Source organism: Stegostoma tigrinum, chromosome 6 (assembly GCF_030684315.1).
Source record: "Stegostoma tigrinum isolate sSteTig4 chromosome 6, sSteTig4.hap1, whole genome shotgun sequence".
NCBI lineage: Eukaryota > Metazoa > Chordata > Chondrichthyes > Orectolobiformes > Stegostomatidae > Stegostoma > Stegostoma tigrinum.
In genome coordinates, this window is record NC_081359.1 from 80276763 (window position 1) to 80303015 (window position 26253).

Here is a 26253-nt window from a genome sequence, read left to right on the forward strand (position 1 = left end):
TGAGAGCACCACCAGGATTGGAATGTCGCCATGTTGAAACTGCTGGTCTAAAGTATTTGTCATCAATCAGAGAGTGTGCATTACAATACATTAATCTCATCAAAATCTTATATTCTGAAATCAGAGCATATAAATATAAGTTATTGGTTTTGCAGGAATATATCGTTTTATTAAAACAATTAAAATTCTTCTGAATACTGAGTAGAATATGTGAAGACAACGGTTAAGTTAATGGCCCTTGGAATTATTCATGCATAAATGGTGCAGCAAAAGTTCAGGCCAAAGGCAAGTGCACCATTTAATACACATATCCAAAAGTTATTTGCTGAGGTGTACTGCTCCATGGTTAACTTCTTGAAAATGGCATTTTACCTGTGAAGGGATACATACAAAAACATATGGGATTGGTGTGTAAAATTAACTTAAAAGTCATTTCTCAGTATAATCTAAAGCAAACTGCCTTCCTCTACAGCCAAGTGCAACCAGGCATAACATGGACAACTACCTTCATAATAATATGGAATTACTGACGTACTGTTTTTTTAGTACAGGAGATAGGGTAGGCCACTGTTTGAATACTGCATGCGACTCAGGTTTCCCTGCGATAGGAAGGATTTTGTGAAACTTGAAAGAGTTCTGAAAAGATTTACAAGGATGTTGTCAGAGTTGAAAGGCTTGAGCTACAGGGAGAGGGAGAGTAGGCAGGGGCTATTTTCCCTGGAGCTTCAGAGGCTGAGGGTTGACCTTATAGAGGTTTATAAAATCATGAGGGGCATGGGTAGGGTAAATAGGCAAGGTCTTTTCCCTGGGGTGAGGGAGTCCAAAACTAGATGCCATAGGTTTAAGGTCAGAAAGGAAAGATTTAACAGTGCTACAATTACAACATTTAAAAGGCATTTGGGTGGGTACATGAATAGGAAGGGTTTGAAGGGATATGGGCCAAAATTTGGCAAATGGGACTAGATTAATTCAGGATATCCAGTTGGCATGGATGAGTCAGACCTTCCGTGCTATATATCTCTATGACTGCTGATAAAGATTACACCTATGAAAGAGCTAATCTCCTAGCAACCAATGTGATAACAGTTCCCATTATCTCTGATAACAATGCTAGTTTAGATAAAACCACAATCTGATAAAAAGGTGTTAAATTCCATGGTCTTATTTTCCTTGTTAGTTCCAGGGCTTTGACAAAACAGACTACCAGCGTGACTGTGACCTAGCCCTATCTTTCAAAGAATGAATTTAGAGAAACATTTCTTGGAAACAGAACAGGCAGCCTTATTACAATTCCCATCAAATATGGGATAGAAAATAGGGATGATGCATTGAACAAATGAATACCTTCTAGTTAATAGCAGGCACACCCATGCAAAATCCATAGGATATATATAAAAGAGCACAAAGAAATTGTCCAATAAAAGAACATTTCATAAATTTGGAACATAATGACGCACACCTTATTCTTAATTTAAGCATTGTATCTAATTCATTTTCCTTAAGAAATGTACCTACAAGCATAAAATAAGGAAACAAGCCATTGTTTTCCTGTACTGCTTAATTGCTATTTTGTTGATGCTTCAGAATGATTTCTGTTTAGCTTGGAAACCTACTTTCAATATGAGATCACATCACTTTTGTTTTGAGAAAACAATTGAATATAAAATCATTCGGACATAAACCGATGATAATTCAGTGTAACCCAAGTGAAATCTCTGGTGCAGACTTTATTTCATGTTGAAAGTTCTTATATGCCACCCAGTCCTATAAGGGCATCATCACAAATAAAAGAAAATGATAATAATGATGAAGATACATCATAATGGAACAATCTTACTGACCATCTTGCTCTATTCCATTTGCTAAGGTACCCCATGGCAGGCTGGTATAGAAGGTAAGAGTCTTTTGGGATCTAGATTGAGCTGCTGTGATGGCAACAACACTGGCTTAGTCATAGAAGTCAGAGCGTAACAGCGGAAGGGTGCTTTTCGGAATGGAGATCAGTAACCAGAGGTATTCCACAAGGATCAGTGTTGGAACCTTTGTTGTTTGTAATAAAACAAAATAGTCTGGAGGAATATGTAGGTGGTCTGATTAGTAAATTTGTGGGTGACACCAAGATTGGCGGAGTTGCAGATGATGAGTAAAATTGTCAAAAGATAGAGCAGGCTATAGGTTGCAGATTTGGGCAGAGAAATGGCAGATGGAGTTTAAGTCAGACAAATGTGAGGTGATGCATTTTGGACTATCAAACGTGGGTGTAAATTACACAATAAATAACAGAACCCTTAGGAGCATTGGCATACATAAGGATCCAGGAGTACAGGTTGACAGATCCCTGAAAGTGCCTACACAGCTGGGTAATGTGGTCAAGAAGACAGATCCCTGAAAGTGCTCACGCAGCTGGGTAATGTGGTCAAGAATGTGTTCAACCAAGGCTTTGAATAGAAAAGGTCGCAAATTATGTTACAGCTGTACAAAACTCTAGTCAGGCCACAGTTGGAATATTGCATGCAGTCATGGTCGCCAGACTCCCAGAAGAACATGGAAGCTTTGAGGGGAGAGTGTGCAGAGAAAGTTTACCAGCATGATGCTTGGTTGAGAGGGTTTTGCTGTGAGGGCGAAGTTAAATAAACTCAGATTGTTTTCAATGGAAAAACAGGCTGAAGGGCGACCTGATAGGGGTCTACAAAATTATGAGAAGTGTAGATAGAATGGGCAGTCAGAGGCTTTTTTCCAGAATAGGAAGGTGAACTACAAGAAGGGCACAGGTTCAAGTTGACAGGTGGAAAGCTGAGAGGAGAAATGTGGGGAAAGTTTTTCACACAAAATGTGGTGGGTACCTGGAGCACACAGTCAGTGGAGGTGGTAGAAGCAGTCACGTTAGCAATGTTTAAGGCATATCTTGATAGACTCATGAACGGGAAGTGAACAGAGGGATGTGTACTGCATATGGGCAATAAGTAGCGGGTCTAAGTAAGAACTAGAAATTGGTGGGCTGAAGGGACAGCTCCTTGGCTGTATTGTTCTGTATTCCAGGCACCAGGAAATATCAAACATCCATGAAAACATCCGAAATTTTGGCTTTTGTTTTGCTTTAAGTCGCTATCAAAAATCACACTCACTGCTTCTGTGTTGTGCTTGTGTTTCAAGCAATATGATAGACACTATAGAAGGTCTGTCAAGTTAGATCTATGGTGCTGTTGTTCCAGTTGGATCAGTATGTGAAGAAAGCCCCATCTGAATAAATGTTTAACAAACCATATCATATTTCTTTTTCTTTGACCTGCTTTTATTTTGGATCCATTTGGAAAAAGGTGCAAGGTCATTTGGTGAGCCAAGCAGAAAGGAATTTTCTTAGTTCAGGGAGATGCTAAGGTGCTAATTATTCATGTGAAAGCAATTGAAACAGATTTCACACTGCTTCTCCAACTGAAGAAAGGGCTGCTTCTATTCATACAATGGCTGTCAACAGGCTCAAAAGCAACCAGATTTCACACTCCGCCTTTCAGCATGTTTAAGTGATTAAATATGGCTTTGCTAACATTGGTGCCAAGAAAGGTCAACAAAGGTCTCCTAGCTCAGTGAAAGTCCTATTTGCCTATCCACTTCTGTTGGTTAGATACAATTGACTAATGGATAAAGTACAAACTATGTGAGCAGAGGATTGATCTCCTGCTTTCTGCATGCAGTATGTGATTAATTTGTTGATACTTTAAGGGAGGGAAATTTCACAGTTGACGTTATAATAATGCTTGGATTCCCTGAAATTATAGAACATTTTAGAAAAATATTTCCAAAGCTAAAACATGTGAAAAGTGAAGGAGCAGCAATTTCAAAAAGAGAATAACATGAACAAAAAATTCTTTATTTTTTAAGTTGCAACAAATGCATCCTAATGAAAGCTTTTATTATACTTATTGACAGAATTAACATTAGAATAGAGCCAATTTATCTGCTGTTTTCATGACTGACATTAGAAATCAGGGTTATAAAGCAGAAGACGTTGAGAACTTGTTAAACCAAGTACCACAGATTCCGGTCACTATCATTTATGCTGATGTCTTTTATTTAACACATAGCAATGCAGGTTTCATATTCCGCTTTCTTAATTCCTCCGATGTTGTAAATTCTAAAAGTTAAAAATTAAGCAAATGAAGTTCAATGGGAAGTCAGCTTTTAATCTGGTGAACAGTAACTCAATAGAAAATTAGAATTTAGGAGCTGATCTTACCATAAATCAACTAAGTGTTAGATTTAGAGATAATAGGAACTGCAGATGCTGGAGAATCTGAGATAACAAGGTGTAGAGCCGGATGAACACAGCAGGCCAAGCCGCATCAGAGGAGCAGGAAGGCTGACGTTTCAAGCCTAGACACTTCTTCAGAAATGGAGTAGGGGAAGGGGATTCTGAAATAAATAGGGAGAGGGGGGAGGTGGATCGAAGATGGATAGAGGAGAAGAAAGGTGGAGAGGAGACTGACAGGTCAAAGCGGGGGGATGGAGACAGTGAAGGTGAGTGTAAGTGGGGAGTTAGGGAGGAGATAGGTCAGCCCAGGGAGGTCAGACAGGTCAAGGGGGCGGGATAAGGTTAGTAGGTAGGAGATGGGGGTGGAGCTTGAGGTGGGAGGAGGAGTCAGGTGGGAGGAAGGACAGGTTAGGGAGGCAAAGATGAGCTGGGCTGGTTGCCCTCCCATTTCTCAGATGACATGTCCCTCCTGGGCCTCCTGCAGTGCCACAACGATGCCACCTGTAGGTTGCAGGAACAGCAACTCATATTCCGCTTGGGAAGCCTGCAGCCCAATGGTATCAATGTGGACTTCACAAGCTTCAAAATCTCCTGTCCCCCTGCCATATCCCAAAACCAGCCCAGATTTGGTAGCTGGAGGGTTTCCCTCTGCAAGTCTTTGTGCATTTTCTATTATTGGACTATTATTTGGACTATCTGGACCATTGCCCAAAGCTCACCATATTACCTCAGTAGCATAGCTCGATGATGCCTTTGTCATCTGATGATAATTGGATTCTCCAACTCACCCTGGTCCAGCGTACTCACCATTGCCGGGCTATCCTTGGTGCTGGTGCCAAGCTTAAAAGTTCCTTGTTCACCCAGCCAGGAGCTGGCAGCTCAGCGCTGCCCTGCACATTTGGAGACATTTACCCTGGACGTGGTAAACAATGGGAAATTGGTGCACCACTTAGTGGACAGGAACCTTGAGGTCCTGGTGGAGAGGCTAACGCAGAGGACGGACACTGTCTTCCACCAGTACTGGTAGGGGAGGCCAAGCCAACAAAGGTTGCCAGCCTGATCTGAAATTACCACCTAGATGATGCAGTCTCCATTATCCAGAAAATCTCCCAACCTCACTTGGGGTCCTTATGCCCCATTTGGGAAAGCCTTGCTGCCTGTGAAATATTCTATACAGACACTTTGACCATTCATTACTCATAAAACAAGTTTACCCAGGTGTTCTTATTGTCTGCGACAAGCAAAAGACAGCAGTTCAAATTTAGTTTTATTAAAACACTCGCAAGTTGAAAAACCAACTCTTACACAAATTAAGTTAACTTTTCCCAAACTAAGCTGACTACCTGAAAAACATGTTACCCGCTCTGGTGAGCTTGATTGGTTTGCTGAATTCAATTCTCTGAGCTCTGTCAATAGGGCACTTAGGGTTTTCTTAGTGCGGGTGTGGGTCTCACATGGAACCTTCACTGGTCAAGTCTTCCCTGAGAGTATGGCTACCAGGTGCCCCTTCCTATCTCACCTTTCTGAGCCCTCCTGGAGTGTCTTCTGACTTCAGCCAATGGGGACATAGGGCAGGGGTGACAATGCCCAATCACTTAGCCTGGGTCAACCAAGTGAACCCATCCCCTTTTCGAGGTATGGTGCCAAAGTGTCTGGCTGAAGCTGGGGAATAAACAAATGTACTGACTCTCCCTATTGTTCTGGTTGAATACCACTTAATGAATTTCAGGTCAGGACATTGCTCCCACTGTTATTGTCAATCATTGCAGTTCAATACACAAGACCAGGTCTGAGCTGATGCTTAATAAAAACCGAAAGAACTGTAATTCTGTAAATCAGGAACAAAAACAGAAGTTGCTGGAAAAGCTCAGAGGGTCAGGCAGCATCTGTAAAGAAAAAATGCAGAGTTAACATTTCGGGTCCGAGTTCTGTGGAAGAGTCATTGGATCTAAAATGTTAACTCTGTTTCTTCCTTCACAGATGCTGCCAGACCTGCTGATCCTTGTTTGCTTTTGACATGGTAACCTTGGCCTGTTTGCATTCCATCAGGCCTTGTTGCAGGATAGACAAACAGAAGGCTGGAAGAACACAGCAAGCCAGGCAGCACCTGGAGAATAGGAGCAGTCAATGTTTCAAGTATTATCACCCTTCTTCAGGACTGGATGTGGGGGTAGGGGGAGCTGCAGTTAAAAGGTGGGTAGGGGTGGAGGTGGAATCTACAGCCCGGGCAAAATCAACACGCACTAGCCTCATGCACTGTTTTCCATGGATATTGGCAGCCAGTATCTGCCAACTTATTAGACCATCCTATACTTTTGCTATTCAGTGGCTATACACTCTGCAAGAACAGGCTTGCATTAAAGGTGCACCAGCAAATAGCACTGAAGGGCTGCAGTTGGGATGCTTTGAGCAGAGGGACATGTTCCCAGCTCATGGACTGGAGGAGGCTGCATCTCAGGGACGTTTTCTTTCTCTCTTAGCGCTCTGTCACAAAGCAGCTTGCCTTGCTGATTAGCAGTCTTCAGTCTGATGGAGTGGGGTGTACATCCAGCTGAATGTCAGCGTGCTACGACAATCTCACACCTGCGCCTCATACTAGCAGCTTATGCACCAAACACACTGAATGAAAGCAAGCAAGCAGCCATGTGTCCAACCCTTAGGGGTGTAGCCCTCATTGACATTGACAGAGACACAGGTCTGTTTGAGTCCTTACCTTTTTGGCAAGACATGGATGTTTTTGCATTCCTGCAGCAGCATCCCTAGTTTTCTTCAGTGAGGGCCAGGATTCAATCCATCCTGGGTCTGCAGACACGGATGTCTGGCACCTATACTGCCTCACTGTTCATTATTGTTTGCTGTCTTCTCCTGTATTAAACAAAAGGGGACCAGTGAGTACGAGTATAGTAAGTAGCACAGCTCTTAGTGCTGTGAGGGGAAAGTAACGAGATATTCCAAGGCACTGAGGAGTAGATGCAGGGTTCATGGTGTGGGATGTTGGGCAGTGAGGAGTCTCAGCAATTGAGGGAAGGCATTGAGTCAACAGCGAAAGTGTCAGAACATGAGCCTTGGTGGGAGATGGTAGCAACAGTAGCAATACAGTGAGAGTGAGGGGGCAAAGAGATGACTGTCAGAGAACAAAGAAGGTCATTCTTCAAAGCAGCACAGAATCCCTACAGGGTGGGAGAAGACGATTCAGTCCATCAAGCCCACACCAACTCTCCAAACAGCATCCCACCCAACCCGTATAACCTTGCATTTCCCATGGCGAATCCATCTAACCTGCAAAGGCCTGGACACTATGAGCAATTTGGCGCTGCCAATCCACTGAACCTGCACATGTTTGGACCGTGGAGGAAACCAGAGCACCTGGAGGAAATCCATAGAGACACAGGGAGGACATGCAAACTCTACACAGACAATCACCTAGGGTTGGAATTGAACCCAGGTCCCCAGTGCTGTGAGGCAGCAGTGCTGACTGCTGAGTCACTGATTTCTTCTTGCTGTATTGCTGGCTACTCTTCCACACTCTAAAGAAGAGTCTGACCTGGGTGGTGATGCCAGATCAAGATTGCAGTGTGTGGTGGTGTGGCCACCTCTGCTGGTAGTTTGGGAAAAGGATGACCCCCTTCTGGACTGCCCTGTCCACCAGTAAATCTAGGTGCCTGATGCAGAAAAGGGGTGCTACCTCCCCATTTTCCAATGTGTTCGGAATCCGTCTATCAACAGCAGAGCAGCTTTGAGCTATGTGCAGAATGGACTTTATGAAAGATGGTGTGGGCCTATAGGTTGTTGATCTTTCTACAGATATCCACTGAGTGCCATGGTGCTCTGGGAATGGGCTGTGGGAAGATGGAGATAAGAGATATAGTGGAAACCAAAAGAACTACCAATGCTGTAAATCAGGAACAAAAACAGTGTTGCTGGAAAAGCTCAGCAGGTCTGGCAGCATCTGTGAAGGGGAAAAACAGAGTTAATGTTTCGGGTCTGGTGAGAGTCAGTTCTGAGGAAGGGTCACCAGACCCGAAATGTTAACTCTGTTTTCTCCCCAAGTGATATCATGGGGTGGGCTAAGTAATACTGTGGTGAGCTTAGTAAGGTACAACAACTGGACTCACTACGCCTCATGGCAAACTGCCATCCAAAATACGGTGCCACAAATTTGCAGAAGTTTGCCAAGGTTTCTTAGGCAACACCCTCCTAATTCGCAACCACTACCATCTAGAAGGACAAGGGTAGCAGATACATAGGAGCACCTGCAGGTCCCCCTCCAAGCCATTCACCATCCTGACTTGGAAAAATATTGCAGATTTGTCAGCGTCGCTGGGTACAAGATCCTGGACTTGCCTCCTTAATAGCATTGTGGGTCAACCTACAGCACATAGACTGCAGCGGTTCAAGAAGGCAGCTCACCACCACCTTCTCAGTAGGAATGGGCATTAAATGTTGGCCCAGGCGGCGACACTCATGCCTGACAAGTGAATAGAAAAACACTTATCCAAGAAAAGTAAGATTCAACCCATTGGGGTCACTAAACCACTTTGTCTCTGAGCCCAGCAACATGAATTAAAAGTTTCCATTCTTATTTTCAATGCCATTAACTGGCATCGTTCAGCCAATCTATCTCTGCCAACTCTCTCCAATTCCAACAATGCTCCAAAATATCTATGCTCCTCCAACACTGTCCTCTGAAATCTCAGTTTTAACTGCTCTGTCAGCATTGTCTCTGCCTTCAGTTCAAATTTCAAAGCTTTGAAATTCCTTCTGTAAACATTTCTTCTCTTTCATATCTCTTCCCTCCATAAGATGCTCCTGAATACCTACCTCCTTGACTGATATTTACCTTAACATCTCCTTAGTTATATGCCAAGTTTTGTTTAATGATGAGTGCCTTATGATGTTTAACTCTATTAAAGGGATTTCTTAAATGCAAATTTCTATTTTGATTGTTGTTGTTAACCACCACGAAAATTTCACAAGCTCTGCAAAAATTAATTATTCTTAAGATTGAAATATCAAATGAATATTATGACTAAATGAGTTTATGCAGCAGTGTTTTGCAATGTGATCAAACCTACAGGCCACCTCAGATTCGGTGCTCATTAAAAGTTGTTTAATTGTCAGATTCCAATATACTGGTGCAACCTCATTACATTTTCTTCATCAAAAGGATGAAGAGAGAATTAAAATTACGTTTGGCAGTTAATGATGAAAACTGATAAGTAGGTCAAATCACTGCGTACAACTTGAAAATATTGTTCTTTTTAATCCATAGTCAATTACTTTCCCTTTATTTATTAAGGCTTGGTGCAATTAAACTAGTCTGGACATGTGGAGTTCTGATCAAACAGTCATAGGCTAGTCAAACAAGAAAAAACACACTCGTGATGTCAAGGATAACTTTGTCATTCAATATAATCATGGCTGATGTCCAAAGAAATTGAAAGATATGTTAAAGTGTGTTTTAAAATTGCCTTTAATATATTGCATTAAGTATTTCAATGAATTTAAATATCAATGAGTGGCCAAATAATAAGTTTCAGAGAAATAAATATTTTATGATTTTTAAAAACAATCAAAAAGCTTACACTAAATACTGTGAATTTTCTAATGAAGAGTGCAGCATCTTTCCTCCCCAAGCGAACAAGTACCTTTCAATATAATGTTGCTGAGATAATGGGAACTGCAGATGCTGGAGATTCCAAGATAATAAAATGTGAGGCTGGATGAACACAGCAGGCCAAGCAGCATCTCAGGAGCACAAAAGCTGACGTTTCGGGCCTAGACCCTTCATCAGAGAGGGGGATGGGGAGAGGGAACTGGAATAAATAGGGAGAGAGGGGGAGGCGGACCGAAGATGGAGAGTAAAGAAGATAGGTGGAGAGGGTGTAGGTGGGGAGGTAGGGAGGGGATAGGTCAGTCCAGGGAAGACGGACAGGTCAAGGAGGTGGGATGAGGTTAGTAGGTAGCTGGGGGTGCGGCTTGGGGTGGGAGGAAGGGATGGGTGAGAGGAAGAACCGGTTAGGGAGGCAGAGACAGGTTGGACTGGTTTTGGGATGCAGTGGGTGGGGGGGAAGAGCTGGGCTGGTTGTGTGGTGCAGTGGGGGGAGGGGATGAACTGGGCTGGTTTAGGGATGCAGTGGGGGAAGGGGAGATTTTGAAACTGGTGAAGTCCACATTGATACCATATGGCTGCAGGGTTCCCAGGCGGAATATGAGTACTCCCTTGTTCGCTCCACACTGCCCTCCAACCCCACCACACCCGGCACCTTCCCCTGCAACCGCAGGAAATGCTACACTTGTCCCCACACCTCCTCCCTCACCCCCATCCCAGGCCCCAAGATGACATTCCACATTAAGCAGAGGTTCACCTGCACATCTGCCAATGTGGTATACTGCATCCACTGTACCCGGTGCGGCTTTCTCTACATTGGGGAAACCAAGCGGAGGCTTGGGGACCGCTTTGCAGAACACCTCCGCTCAGTTCGCAACAAACAACTGCACCTCCCAGTCGCAAACCATTTCCACTCCCCCTCCCATTCTCTTGATGACATGTCCATCATGGGCCTCCTGCACTGCCACAATGATGCCACCCGAAGGTTGCAGGAACAGCAACTCATATTCCGCCTGGGAACCCTGCAGCCATATGGTATCAATGTGGACTTCACCAGTTTCAAAATCTCCCCTTCCCCCACTGCATCCCTAAACCAGCCCAGTTCATCCCCTCCCCCCACTGCACCACACAACCAGCCCAGCTCTTCCCCCCCACCCACTGCATCCCAAAACCAGTCCAACCTGTCTCTGCCTCCCTAACCGGTTCTTCCTCTCACCCATCCCTTCCTCCCACCCCCAGCCGCACCCCCAGCTACCTACTAACCTCATCCCACCTCCTTGACCTGTCCGTCTTCCCTGGACTGACCTATCCCCTCCCTACCTCCCCACCTACACCCTCTCCACCTATCTTCTTTACTCTCCATCTTCGGTCCGCCTCCCCCTCTCTCCCTATTTATTCCAGTTCCCTCCCCCCATTCCCCTCTCTGATGAAGGGTCTAGGCCCGAAACGTCAGCTTTTGTGCTCCTGAGATGCTGCTTGGCCTGCTGTGTTCATCCAGCCTCACATTTTATTATCTTACAATATAATGTTGCTGCCTGGCCATACAATGTGCAGGGACAGAGTCAGAACTCATGAACCAGAGCAGGGTGTATCTCCAAGTTCTTTATTGCTTTCCTAGCACTTACTCACTTCATGTCCACTAGGATATTTACAACATCTCTGCCTTGTTTTTTTGGTTTTTGCTGCCTCATTCAGAACATATAGACTCACTGTGTTTTTTTCTTTCTTGCCTTTTCAAAGAAACACAAAAAAAGCAGCTTGTCAGGATTATTAGCAGTGATCAGTCAAGGGGACTGGACATGTCACTGTCAATATCATCGCCACTGGCAGTCTCTCGCACATGAGGATGACTTTCTTCCACTCTCAGGGTGAATCCATTCAGACCGATGCAGCCTCCATTACACTTGGGGTAGAAGGTGGTCATGGGAAGGGGTGGGTGTGGGCACTGGTGTGATAGCACGTTCCTTATGCTATTTTCAAGTGGCTTTCATCTTTTTGCCAATGGCAAGTCTCAAGGTGCTTGACACTTCCCAGATGCTCCTCCTCCACTTTGTATGGTTCGGAGCCAGTGATTTCCAGGTGTCTGTGGGAATGCCGCACTTCACCAGGGAGGCCTTAAGGCTATCACTGAAGCACTTCCTCTGTCCACTTGGGGTTCAGCTGTTGTTTCAAAACCTGGAGTTCTGCACCTGCTTGGGAAGCTTCATATCGATCATGCAGACAACATGCCCAGTCCATCACAGCCAATCCAGGGTGGTCAGTGTCTTGATGCTCAGGGTGTTGGCCTGGTTGAGAACACTGGCGTTGGTATGTCTTTCTTCCCAGTGGATTCGCAAGTTTTAGCGCAGGCAGTGTTGTTGGTATTGCTGCAGTGCCTTGAGGTCCCTGCTGTAGATAGCCCATGTCTCAGAGCCATACAGGAGTGTGGGAATTACCACAGCTCTGTAAACCCTGAGTTAAGTGTTGGATCTGATGTTGATGTCCTTAAACACCCTTTTACCTCAGGCGGCTGAAAGCTGTGCTAGCACCACTGTGTAGCACCATTCTACACCAATCTCACACCTAGAGCATGTGCCAGCAGTTCACACAGCAAACACACTATATGTGACAAATAGCCAAATTGTGTCTAGGGAGGAGTAGTCCTTGATCAAATCTGGTGGTCCACTATTGCCAGTGAAGGGTACTAGCACAGTAAATCAAGCATAGCATCTGATCAGAGCAGGGATGCAGACAGTCAGCTACACAGGGTAGTCAGGCCAGGGCTTCAGTATCATTGCAGTTTGGACAGTGAGCCCTGGTCAGTCCTGCAGGTTCAGCTCAACTAGCTCAGAAATTTGTGATGTCAGTCAGGGAGCTGCATAGAGATCTTTTAGTTGTCTAATCCCTCATCAGTATAGTCTGCCATTCCAAATTGGTGGGGTTGGGCCACCGTTAGTCCTGGGAGTCTGTGCAAAAAAGTCAACAGTATGTCAGTGGTCATTATAGATTGAAATAGAAATGGTGACAGGGGACTTGAAGTGTCACCTGCAAGTCAGAATACTCAAGATAAGATTTTCTAATCTGCAAGGGGGCATGGAGCGGATTCACTCTCAACGTGAACAGTAAGTGTTTGCCGACATATTCTTATATGCAATGCTGCCTATCTTGGCTGATGTTTGTGGGGTGGGGTGGGGAGAACAGTGTTTCGTTAATCCTAAGATGCTAACAACCTCCTCCTATGTTTACATGGCCCAGTTTGAGCTGCCTATATTGGAGAAAGTCTACTTTGTTAAAGGTTCAGAATTAGCCATTCCATTGGTCTCAGAATTGTCCATGTCCCATTGTATGGAGGAGGATTTTTCTTTCATTTGTTTATGGGATGGATCATTGCTGGTTGGGTCAGCATTCATTGCCCATCCCCATTTGTTTCTTGAACTGAGTGGTTTGCAGGGCCATTTCAGAGAGCAGTTAAGAGTCAACTACATTACTGTGGGTCTGGAGTCACACTTAGGTCAGAGCAGATGAAGAAGGCAGATTTTCATCCCTCTCAACTTCATCACCAATTTTGTTGTCCTTGGAAGACTAACTCTTCAGCATTCAATTTCTCCTATATTTTACCTACCCACTCATCCACCCATATCTCCACTCACCCAACCACTCATCCATTTGTTGACATTCAAAGATTGCACCTTTAAAGTTAAATTGCTGGTGTATTAAAAGGGAGGCATGTCCTGTATTTCCCCAATGCTGCTCTGATTCAGTGGAGTTCCCTGAAGGATCTTCTGAATTTTTGTGAAGGACTGGATCAAAGGATCCATAACAAATACATTGAATCAGGGTAAATTTACAAAGGCAGTTGGCAATGCGCTTGTCATTATCATCAACTGGGCTATTAAGTCTTTCTCTGTCCACAGATGTCACCTAACCTGTTGAGTATTTCTGTTTGTCAAACAAATAATAAATGTGTCTGTTTCTTTACTGGTTGCCTTCATTCACAATGGGAGATTACATACTAAGAACATTATTTGAAGAATGACATTTACATGTGAAGCCTACATTTCGAAGCAGGGACATTTATTAATTCCACCAGCAGCCGTTCAGGAATGGAAAGATGAATTTGCCCCTTTGCTTCAGAATGCCGTCTCCAGTATCTTAACTTTGTCAACAATGCAGTAAAATAAAGAACATAAGAACTAGGAACAAGAGTAAGCAATTCTACCCCTTAAGCCTGCTCCACCATTTACTATGAAATTTTCTAATCTCATCTTGGCCTCAACTCCACTTTCCAGCCCACTGTCTATAACCCTTCAGTGGCCTTCTTGGTTCTACAACAGTTTTATCCAACAAATAATTTCTGATGTACTCTGATCTCTCCTTTGCTAAATCGATTAATCTGGACTGTATGTTTATTAAAATTCTCATGACTGCTCAGGAAAACTAGTGTTGTCTATGGCCCACATGAATATGCTTCTGGTCACCGTTTCTCATGAAGCCAGCAGAAGGATGTTTCACACTGTCTGTCCAAGTCTGCAATGGCAGCTATCAGTTCGGCTGTGTGGAATTTGCGCAGCCACAAGGGAAAATCTATTCTGCTTCCAAAGCGGAAGGCAGCATTCATATTCGCCAAATGGTTAAGTATGCATGGGATAACTTGTAAGACTGTTCTTTAAGAAAGCAAATCTCCTTCCTTAACTGGGCTGCCTTAGAGGGTGACTCCAAACCAAGAGAAATGTGGGTGACTTTTATCTGCCCTCTGAAATGTCCTAGTAAGCCAAACAGTTCAAGGGCAATTAGGGATGAGCAACAGATGAAAGAATAAAGTAAAAAATATTCAACAGTTTCTTTGTTGTCTTTAGTATGATGCAATCCACCACTCAATGTAAATGACACAGAATTAGCGTCAGCATGGTATTTAATCAGTCTGCATTGACGTAAAACTTTAACCTATTAGTTTGTAATCTTAATCAATGCTGCCTCATATTCTAACATGGAATAAGCTTCACAATAGTCCCTTGCTACAAAATACAGTGTATTCTCTAGAACAACGTAGAAGAGTGATGCTTCTATCATACTTAAATAAAAACTAAAAGAGTTATGGATGCTGTAAATAAGAAACAAAAGCATAAATTGCTGGAAAAGCACAAATAGTCTGGCATCATCTGTGGAGACAAAGCAGAGTTAATGTTTTCGTTTGAAGTTCTGAAGGAACGTCACTCAACACAAAATGTTAGCTCTACTTTGTTTCCACAGATGTAGCCAGATCTGTTGAGAATTTCCAGCAATTTCTGTTTTTGCTTCTATCGTACACATTGTTTGAAAATTCTTCAGTATTCAGTCTAAACATTTTGATTATTTTTCTAGCACAAAATATTTGTTTCTGCGTAAGCAAATGAAAATTATTTGTTGTTAGAAAGTGAGAAATAATAATTTCCTTAGTAGTACAGGTCTCAAATATTGCTACAAAGAGACACAAAGTTGAATCTTTTCATGGTGCATGCATCAGCTTTGTAAAAGAAGAATGAAAACTTAAGAAAGGGAACAACAATTTAAACAGCTTGAGAAGATGACACACCCTTATTCAAAAAAGGAGATGGACAAGAAATGGGAAACTATAGACCAGTTAGTTTGACCTCTGTAGTGGGAAAGTTGCTGGAGTCATTCATAAAGGAGAAGATACTCGAACACTTTGGAAAACAAAGCTCAATTCATCAATGTCAGCGCAGTTTCATGAAGACCAAGTCATGCTTGACAAATTTGCCTGAGTTCTTTGAGGATGTAACCAGCAATGTAGATGATGGGGAAGTGGTAGATGTGGTAGATCTAGACTTCCAGAAAGCATTTGACAAGCTGCTGCATAAAAGAATAATCCAGAAGGTTAGATCCCAGATGGTTAAGGGTACAGTGTTGGCTTAGAGACAGGAGTGGCTCACTGACAGAAATCAGAGGTTAGAATAAATGGGTCCTTCCCTGGATGCTGAACTATAACTAGTGGCGCACCTCAGGGCTCTTTGACGTCAATTATTTAGAATCTGTACAAATGATCTGTAACCAAGGACAGAGTGTAACATAGCAAAATTCTCAGATGTCACTAAAATAGAAAAGCAGGCAGTGATGAGGAGATTGAGTGTACGGTTGGATATTGACAGGCTCGGAGAATGGGCCGGATTCTGGCAGGTGGCGTTTAATGTGGATAAGTGTGTGGTTGACCATTTTGGCTGGAAAAAGAAAAGGACAAACAGGTTCGAAGTGTGTCAGTGCAGAGAGACCTGTGTGTCTTTATGCATAAATTGCAGAAAGTGGGTATGCCGGTGCAGCATATAATAAGAAAGGCAAATAGAATTCTGGCATTCATTACAAAAGGACTGGGTTATAGAAGTAAAGAAGTGTTGGTACAATCATTTAAGGTATTGGTGAGACCACGTCTGGTCTCCTTTTGAGGAGAAATGTGATGGCATTGAAGGCAACTCGGAGGAGATCCACAAGCTTGATTCCAGGGATGATAGATTTGTTGTATGAGGAGCAGTTGAATAGCGTGGGGTTATACCGCCCGTTGAAACACCATCCAAGTGAGTGGAAGCTTTCAGCCTGATTACTGCATTGTGATCTCTCACCACCAACTGGCCTGCAGTTTGTAGCTTTAATCCTTCTGTCCCTTACGAACGATTTGCAATCTCCTGGTGCTACCTCCGGAGGGCAAGGGCAGATCCTGAGATTTTGCAGATTGGGCAGCTCACTGATTTTCAGTACTGCTCCGCTTTTGCTTTTTTGAAAAGGGGGAACACCTCTCCCACTCCCTGCCACTTTCATTTTCTCCTGCATTCTGATAGATACTGTGCCAACAACAGCGTTTGCAGAGTCTGGCAAATGACAGGGCAAAGTTCACACTGAGGAATACTACGCTGCCCTCGGTCCCTGAGCCGCTCCTCCAACAACCCTGAGTAAGCTGTGAAAATGCTGGGGACGCTGGCTCAAAGTCAGGGGTCGCCCTACAGAAATTGAAAGGTGGAGAAATTAATTTCCATCAAGGGGGCGTTCAACAGTGTTCAGACTTCCCTTTCTGGGAGGTAAGCGGAGGCCACGGTGGGGAGAGGGGGTGCTGGTGGAGTCATTCGACATATTCGAGGCGGAGTTTGATTTATTTTCCCAAATCAGAGTGGATTTGTTGAGGGCAAGTCATGTCAAGTGAACTCATCCTCATGCATCTGGTGTTCCAGGCATTGCGCAGAGTGAAAAAGGGATGAGAGAAAGAATGTGTGTCATTGGATTTCAGAGCAATAAAGTTTACATTATCCATTGTGTCCTATGCTCAGGTGCTACAGCTGAATTGTAAAACACTGTAGAGATGTCATCATAGATTCATGCACGTGGGAACAGTCCCTTCAGTCCAACCATTCCCAAATTAAACCAGTCCCACCTGCCTGCTCCTGGCCCATATCCTTCCAAACTTTTCCTATTCATGTACTTATCCGAATGGCTTTTAAATGTTGTACCTGCATCCCCCACTTGGGTCTGGACATTCATTCGAACCCAAACCACTCTGTTTAAAGAAAGTTGCCCCTCAGGTCCCCTTTTAAATCTTTCTTCTTTCTTAAAAATGTGCCCCCCCCCACCAAGTTTTGAACTCCCTCACCCTAGGGGAAAGGCCCTGCTGTTCACTTTAACTATGCCCCTCAAAATATGTGAGGGTTCAAACAGAAACAAGCCTGGCTGTGTTTTACAGTCAGTTAATGCTGACACTGTCAGTATTGTGACAGAGAGGCCTGGGAAATAGTGGCAGGGATTCTGTTGGTGAGGTGCAGAGCTGCAGATCTTATCCTTTTCTTCCTGGCACGGGTTCCTGACTGAAATAGAAACCGCGTCTTCAGTTCCTGGGGGCCATGGCTCTGAGATATGGGCAAGTGCAGGTTAACTAAGGGAAGCCAATATGGGCCAAGGGCCAATGGAGCTGAGCTCCCTTGGTGTTTTGGGAAAGCTAACAGACTGTTCTGATGTTGCATAGCACAGACACAAGGCTGTCTGGCCTGTCCTGTCCGTCCTGACTCTGAGCGAGTGTTGTGAGTCTGCGTCATTCTCCTCGCCATCCCCCAGCCCTGCATCCTCGCCCATGATGTTTTGATTGAAATCATCAGCCGGTGCTCCCTCTTGATTGACCCTGCCTCTGCCACATTTCCAAGCAGGGCCCTCCACACCCCTGGCTGGGGAGGAGAGACTTTTCTCGCCTTGCGTTTGCGCCTTTTGCCAATCTTGTACGAGCCGTGCCCCCTCTGATCCTTCAGAGAACTGAGGCAACCTCTCCCTCAGGACCCTGTGCCCCAATTCCCTGTGTCTTTGAAAGCTTCTCTCCGAAGAGCAGGGAGGGCTGATGAGGGCGAGAGATGGGTGTGTATGGAGAGACAGAGTCACATGCCAACGTTGGCAGCAAAGCCAGAGACCCCTGGAATAAGAGAGACGGTAGCAATTTGGGTAAGTGATGGACAGTGATGAGTGTTTATTTCCTTTTGGGTGTGTTGGCCTTTGGAGGGAAGCTTTCCAGTGGTCAGCCTGAGGCCACTTAACGCTTTCTGATGCAGATTACCGAGCCAGAGCCTGGTCTGGGACGGACAAGTTCGGAATCTTTGGGTCGTATCAATGATATGGGAGCTGCGATAATTGGGACGGGGAGGGTGAGCGGGGGATAGTGCTGAACCTGAGAAAGGACAGTGCTAAGTGGGTGGACAAAGGCAGATGAAGTTTGTTGCAAAGGAGAGTGAAGTGGTTCACTTTGGTACAAAGACCATGGAGAGGTCAGGTCAAATGAAAAAGGACTGTGCCTGAGAGAGGGAGCTGAGTGCATGTGCCCACACATCATTGAAGTTGGCACAACAATGATCAAACAGCGGTTAATAAGGCATACATTATTGTCAGCTTTATCAACAGGAGCCTGGAGTACAGGCTCAAGGAGGCGATGCTGATCTTAAGAGGTTAGCTTGGCGTCAAGTGGAGCGTCACATCCCATTTTGGGCACCACTCGTAGGCATTAGACAGGAGAATAGCCACAGGGTGGAGAGACTCCCGCTCCGAGATAGATCAGAGAAGCTGGGACTGTCCTGCCCAGTGAAGGGGAGACTGCAATGAGATTGGGTGGAGATGTTTTCAAATTTAGCATGGGCCAGTCCAACCCAGCCTGCACGTCTTTGGACTGTGGGAGGAAACCGGAGCACTCGTGTGGGCACAGAGACTGGAACTGTTCCCACTTGTGGAAGGATCAGGAGGGAGTGCACAGCTGGAAAATCATTGGGAGGAGAAGGGAAAGTGAGATGAGGAGAGAGTATCTCACACAGCGCATGGACGTGCAGCCTAACTGGGTGGGTGCTGTAGGGGAGTGTGCAGGTTCAATTGAGGCACTGAGGAGGAGGTTGGGCTGTGAGCTGCAAAGGCAGACAGTGCAGGAGACTATGTAGCAGAATGGCTTAGAGTCATACAACACTGAAACAGACCCTTCTGCCTGACCAGTCCATGTCATCCACAGCCAGTGGGCCAAACGGCCACCATGTGAATTGCTCTGTGATGATACCACTCTAGTGAGGTGTTTCATTTTGGAAAGACAAACTCGAAAGCAGAATACAATGTTAGCAGAGGGATCTCGGGGTTCATGTCCACAGTTCCCTGAAAGCTGCCATCCAGGTGGATAGAGTTGTTATGAAGGCATATAGTGTGTTAGTTTTCGTTAATAGAGGGATTGAGTTCAAGAGCCATGAAGTAATGCTCCAGCTATTGTGTCCATTATTGGTCGCCTCATTACAGGAAAGATGTGGAGGCATTAGAAAAGGTGCAGAGGAGATTTACCAGGATGTTGCCTGGAATGGAGGGAAGGCCTCACAAGAAAAGGTTGAGAGAGCGAGGACTTTTCTCTTTAGAACGATGAAGGATGCGAGGTGACTTGATAGAGGTGTACAAAATGGTCAGAGGTATAGATAGAGCGGACAGCCAGAGACTTTTTCCGAGGGTGGAGGTAGCTATTATGAGCGGACATAGTTTTAAAGTGAGCGGAGGTAGATACAGGGGAGACGTCAGAGGTAGGTTCTTAACTCAGAGTGGTCAGGGCATGGAATGAATTGCTGGGGAGGGTCGTGGAGTCGGCATCATTAGGGGCATTTAAGCAGCTATTAGTTAGGCGTGTGGATGATAGTATAATGTTGGAGTGGAGGTTAGATAGCCCTTGGGATTAGGGTAAAGGTTTGGCACAACTTTGTGGGCTGAAGGGCCTGTACTGTGCTGTGTTGTACTGTTCTATACTCGCTGGAGTTCAGAAGAATGGCTGGGATTGATAAGGTGGATGTGAAACTAATGTTCCCTCTTGTGGGACAGTTTTGAGCAAGAGGGCATAGAAAAAGACTGAGAAGATATAGATTCAAAACTGAGATGAGGAGAAACTACTTCTCTCAGAAGGTTGTGAATCTGTAAAACTCACTGCTCTGGAGTTCACTGGAGGTAGAATTAATAAACAGATTCAAGAAAAAAGTAGATATGGTGATGAAAAGTAGGATGAAGAGCTGTGGGGAGCATGTAGGAAAGTGGAGTTGCGCCCAGAATAAGATCAGCCATCATCATGGTAAATAAATTATCTACTCCTGTGCATAATTCCTATTTTCCTATGTTTATATGTGGCCTGCCCTGGTCTCAGTTTAATGAGTTAACAAAGATTGGCAGTTTACAGCTTCTGCAGTTTCTCCATACCAGCCATGTTCCAACCAGTCAGGCTTTCTTTTCAAGATGCATAAATTGATATTTCCTTTTATTCTGAAGAAGGGTACATGGACCCAAAACATTCAGTCTGCTTCTTCTCTACAAATGCTGCCAAACATGCTGTGTTTTTCCAGCAATTTCTGATTATAATTCATTTTTTAAGTTTGGTTTCCTGAGTCTATGATGAGTGGTGTGTGATGAGTGCAAGAAAAAATGCTTTGACTTTTTAGCAATGTTTAAAAATAATTATGAACAGGGCTAATAGTTTCATTTTGCAAGATTGGAAAAAATTCATTTGTAATAACCATTGGCACTGTAGATTTTTTTTCAATACAAACATAATGCAAATTTTGTGATTGGAACAAATGTACATTTAATGACATAATTATACGGTTGTGCTACATTACTTTTAATAATCTACAGCCTTACGTACAATTTCTATTTTAAAAGGTTGCGTAGGGAATCAATTGCCCATCCATTCAAATCCTAGAATCATACACTGTAGCAAATACATATGCTTTATATATTCACTCATAGGATGAAGGCAGTGTTGGTTAGGCTGGTGTTTAATGCCCAATTCTAATTATGCTGGAGAAGCTCCTTCTTGAACCACTGCAGTTCTTCAGGTGTAAGGAGACCTAGCATTGTATGTAAGAGAGTTCCAAGGTTTTGATTCGGTGGCAGTGAGGGAACAGTGACACAGTCCTAGGTCAGGATGGTATGTAGCCTGGAGAGGAACTTGCAGTTGGTGGTGTTCCCATGTGTCTACTGCCCTTGCCCTTCTAAATAGAAGTGGTTGTAGGTTAGAAGATGCTGCCTAAGGATCTTTGGTCAATTTCTGCATCGCATCTTGCAGTTGGTACAAACTGTAGCTACTGAGAGTCAGTGGCAGAGGGAGTGGATGCTAGTGGATGTGGTGTCAATTAAGTGGGCTTCTTCGTCCTGGAAGATGTCACGCTTCTTGTGTGTTGTTGGAGCTATACTCATCCAGGCAAGTCGGAAGTATCCCATCACAGTCCTGGGAAGATCATGGCTGATCTGATTGTGGACTTTACTGTCCATCGACATAACACATGATCACCTTGCAATGTAAGACTCTATCTTGACTGGTCTAAACTATGCTCTGAAAAGTTTGCTCACATTTTGACAGCTGTTACAGGATGCACCACAGAGCCTAAGAAAATTCACAAATTTCTAAAACAATCAACAGCCTAATAAATCAACTAATTCATAACATTCTAAAAGAGCAAGTAAATGTTCCCTACTTCTAATGTTAATGGATCCTTTAAAAAATTTCCAAGATCTGAATCTGTTTAGAGTCAAAAGGCACGGAAACACACGCTTTAGTCCAATGCATCAACGCTGACCAGACATCCTAATCTAACGTAGCCTCACTTGTCAGCATTTGGCCCATACCCCTCTAATCCCTTCCAATTCATATACCCATCCAGATGCCTTTTAAATGTTGTAATTGTACCACCTCATTACTTCCTCTGGCAGCCCATTCTATATACGCATCACCCTTTGCATGTCAAGGTTACCCCTCAGGTTCTTTTTAGATCTCTCCCCTCTCACATCAAACCTATGCCCTCTAGTTTTGGACTCCCTCACCCTAGGATCTCGGCTATTCACCCTATCCATGCCTCTCGTGATTTTATAAACCTCTACAATGTCACCCCTCAGCCTCGGATGTTCCAGGGGAAAAAAACCCCAGTCTATTCCTTCCTAACTGCGTAGAGAATTTCACTGAAATCTCTAAATTAGCTTTGAGGTGCATTGTTGATCTACAGACTAACAATAAATGGTAAAGGTAACGATTATGTTTTTGCAAAATAGAAAGTTTTTAAGAAGTGTCACTGGACCCAAGACATTGACTCTGCTTTCCTTCCACAGATGCTGCAAGACCTGCTGAGTTTCTCCAGTTATTTCTGCTTTTGTTCCAGATTTCCAGCACTCACAGTTGTGTTTTTTTTGAGAAAATTAAAAATAATTGTGCACAACACTCCTTGATTCTTCAGTGCCTTCTCTCTAAGAAACTTCAGTTAAAATCTCTTATGTAAGAACAGGTGCACTGCATGTCAAAATTATCTACAGTTTAAGAACCTAATGAAAGATGCCAGAGCCGAGACAAGGAATGTGACCATATATATCAAATCATGACTGCAGTATTGAAACATCAATGGTCTGAGTTTATTTGTTTAAACCAAAATAAAAAATTGTCTCTTGGATAGTCATATCAGTTAAATATAGCAGAAGAGGCATGATATGAAAGTTCAACATGAATTTCCAGGTTGGAGCGAGAAGCTATACCCATAACCTAGTTATAGAATAGAATCCCTACAGTGTGGAAGCAGGCTCTTAAGCCCAACAAGTCCACACTGATCCTCAGAGTACCCCACCCAGACCCATTACCCTTTGCCCCGTAACCCATCTACACATCCCTGAACACTGTGGGCAATTTACCATGGTCAATCCACTTAGCCTGCACATCTTTGGACAGTGGGAGGAAACCCACACAGACTCAGGAAGAATGTGCAAACTCCACACAGACAGGTGCCCAAAGGTGGGATCAAACCCCGATCCCTGGCACTATGAGGCATCAGTGCTAACCACTGTGCCAACTCTGAAGAAGGAAATGCTAGATGCCTACTGTTAAAGATTACTATCAAGTGGAACAAACATCTTACCAAGATGGGAGTCAAACAACACCTTTGAAGAATATTATTAATAATTGAACATTATTTCTGTGATAGCAACAGAACTGACGATAATTGGTTGCCAAAACAATTAATGATCTGGTGTCCAGCTGGCAGTGACTAATGTAAGTGATTGAGAGATGGAAGGCAGATGTAGAAAGAGCAGGTGAAATATCACAATGAAAGGGAATTTAACTATTACATGACCTGAATCATGCCAGTGACAGGATATCTTTATTGACAAACAAATTGTCTGATTTTTGTGGTTTTGATGGAAATGTAAGATTCCAGTGTTCCTGGACTGATTTAAATGAACCATCTAATGAGCTATTCATCAAGCTTGATGATATTGTAAAATATATGTTAGCTTTCCAATTCTCCGAATTTGCCCTGTTTACATTATGTGTGGAATCCCATATATAGGTGTAACTCAGAAACAAAAATACATATCATGATCTCACCTCAGTAAAGGTATTCAGTTTAGGTAATCTCTTTAGGTGCAGTTTACACCTGATCTGAATGGATAGCAGTGAGTTTTAAACTGACTGCCATCAACGCATGAACAAAGAGCAGAAACATCAAATACTGGAAATCTAGTCTGTTTATCCATTCATGGGATATGGGTGTCACAAGAAAGCGAGCAATTATTACCCTTCTCTCATTACACTTGAGATGGTCATGGGAGCCATCTACTAGGATTGTATGTGTCTCCCCACAGTGAGGTTTCAATCTTGTGAGTTCCGAGATTTTAACCTAGCCACAAGGAAGAAATGGCAATAGAAATGGTGGTGCAAAGGCTAATGACCTCTCTCCAGGCACCTTTCTTTCTCATCTAGCTGTGACTTCAAAATTTCACTCATAGTGTGAGATATTGAGAAGATTTGATACACTTTGTATGAAAGAAGAAAAACTAAATCATGATTTAATATGTAAATCTCTCATTAAAATTGCTTGAATTTAATTTGTCACGGTCAATTCAGTTTCATGACTACATAGGATTGTAAAGGGAAAGAGAGGAAAAGATTGATTTACCTGACATCTCTTACCCTTTCCTCTCATTATCTAAATGAATCAACAAGGAAATTCTTACTGTGAAATCACATTGAGGTCAAGATTCTAATCTTCTTTTCTTTCATGAGTTTGGATATCACTGGCTAAGTTGGTATTTATTCCCCTAGTTATCCTAGGGAAGATGGTATTGAGCTTGAACTGTTCCAGTCCATCTGTTGTGAACATGCTGATGGAGCGCTTAGGAAGAGAACTCTAAGATTTTGATACCGTGATAGTAGGGGAATTGTAATAATACTCCAACTTAAGATGGTGCATGGCTTGGAGGGGAACTTGCAAATGGTGGAATAATACTGTGAAAAAAATAACTGGTGCAAAAACTCAAGAAAAGCAGAATTTGGAAAACAGTCAAGAAAATCAACGCTATCCAGGACATAGTCTAACACAGTGTGGAGCTGGAGGAATGCAACAGGCCAGGCAGCATCAGAGGAGCAAGAAAGTTGGCATTTTGGGTGGTGGCCCTTCTTCAAAAGTGGGGAAGGTGAAGGGAGCTGGGAAATAAAAAGAAGAAGGAGGAGTGGAGCTGACTTGATTGACAGTCCATTCAACATCTTTGACATCCACTTCCTTCGCTATTGCCACTGAAGATCTTTCAAAATCACCTGTCAAATGCACAATACACTACAACCTCTCAGGGGAAAGGTAGCAGATAGGAAAGAACTCCACCACCTGAGAACCCCTTCCAAACCACACACCATCCTGACTTGGAACTATATCACCAGTCCTTGATTTGTGCTGGGTCAAAATCCTGAAATTCTCTTGCTAACAGTAGCAAGTTGTTTTGGACTTCCCATGTAGATACAACAGTCAAGAAGGAACAACCACGCCCCTTCTTCCTCAGGTGGCTCAGGAAATTTGGTATGTCCATAAGGTCCCTCACCAACTTCTACAGATGCACCGTTGAAAGCACACTGTCCAGGCACATAACGGTCTGGTATTGCAAATGCTCTGCCCAGGACAGTAAGAAACTGCAGAAGGTGGTGTGCGCAGCCCAGGCCATCACAGAAGACAACCTTCCATCCTTGGTTAAAATAGTATCAGAGATAATGGGAACTGCAGATGCTGGAGATTCCAAGATAATAAAATGTGAGGCTGGATGAACACAGCAGGCCAAGCAGCATCTCAGGAGCACAAAAGCTGACGTTTCGGGCCTAGACCCTTCATCAGAGAGGGGGATGGGGGGAGGGAACTGGAATAAATAGGGAGAGAGGGGGAGGCGGACCGAAGATGGAGAGTAAAGAAGATAGGTGGAGAAGGTGTGGGTGGGGAGGTAGGGAGGGGATAGGTCAGTCCAGGGAAGACGGACAGGTCAAGGAGGTGGGATGAGGTTAGTAGGTAGCTGGGGGTGCGGCTTGGGGTGGGAGGAAGGGATGGGTGAGAGGAAGAACCGGATAGGGAGGCAGAGACAGGTTGGACTGGTTTTGGGATGCAGTGGGTGGGGGGGAAGAGCTGGGCTGGTTGTGTGGTGCAGTGGGGGGAGGGGATGAACTGGGCTGGTTTAGGGATGCAGTGGGGGAAGGGGAGATTTTGAAACTGGTGAAGTCCACATTGATACCATATGGCTGCAGGGTTCCCAGGCGGAATATGAGTTGCTGTTCCTGCAACCTTCGGGTGGCATCATTGTGGCAGTGCAGGAGGCCCATGATGGACATGTCATCAAGAGAATGGGAGGGGGAGTGGAAATGGTTTGCGACTGGGAGGTGCAGTTGTTTGTTGCGAACTGAGCGGAGGTGTTCTGCAAAGCGGTCCCCAAGCCTCCGCTTGGTTTCCCCAATTTAGAGAAAGCTGCACCGGGTACAGTGGATGCAGTATACCACATTGGCAGATGTGCAGGTGAACCCAGTCCAACCTGTCTCTGCCTCCCTAACCGGTTCTTCCTCTCACCCATCCCTTCCTCCCACCCCAAGCCGCACCCCCAGCTACCT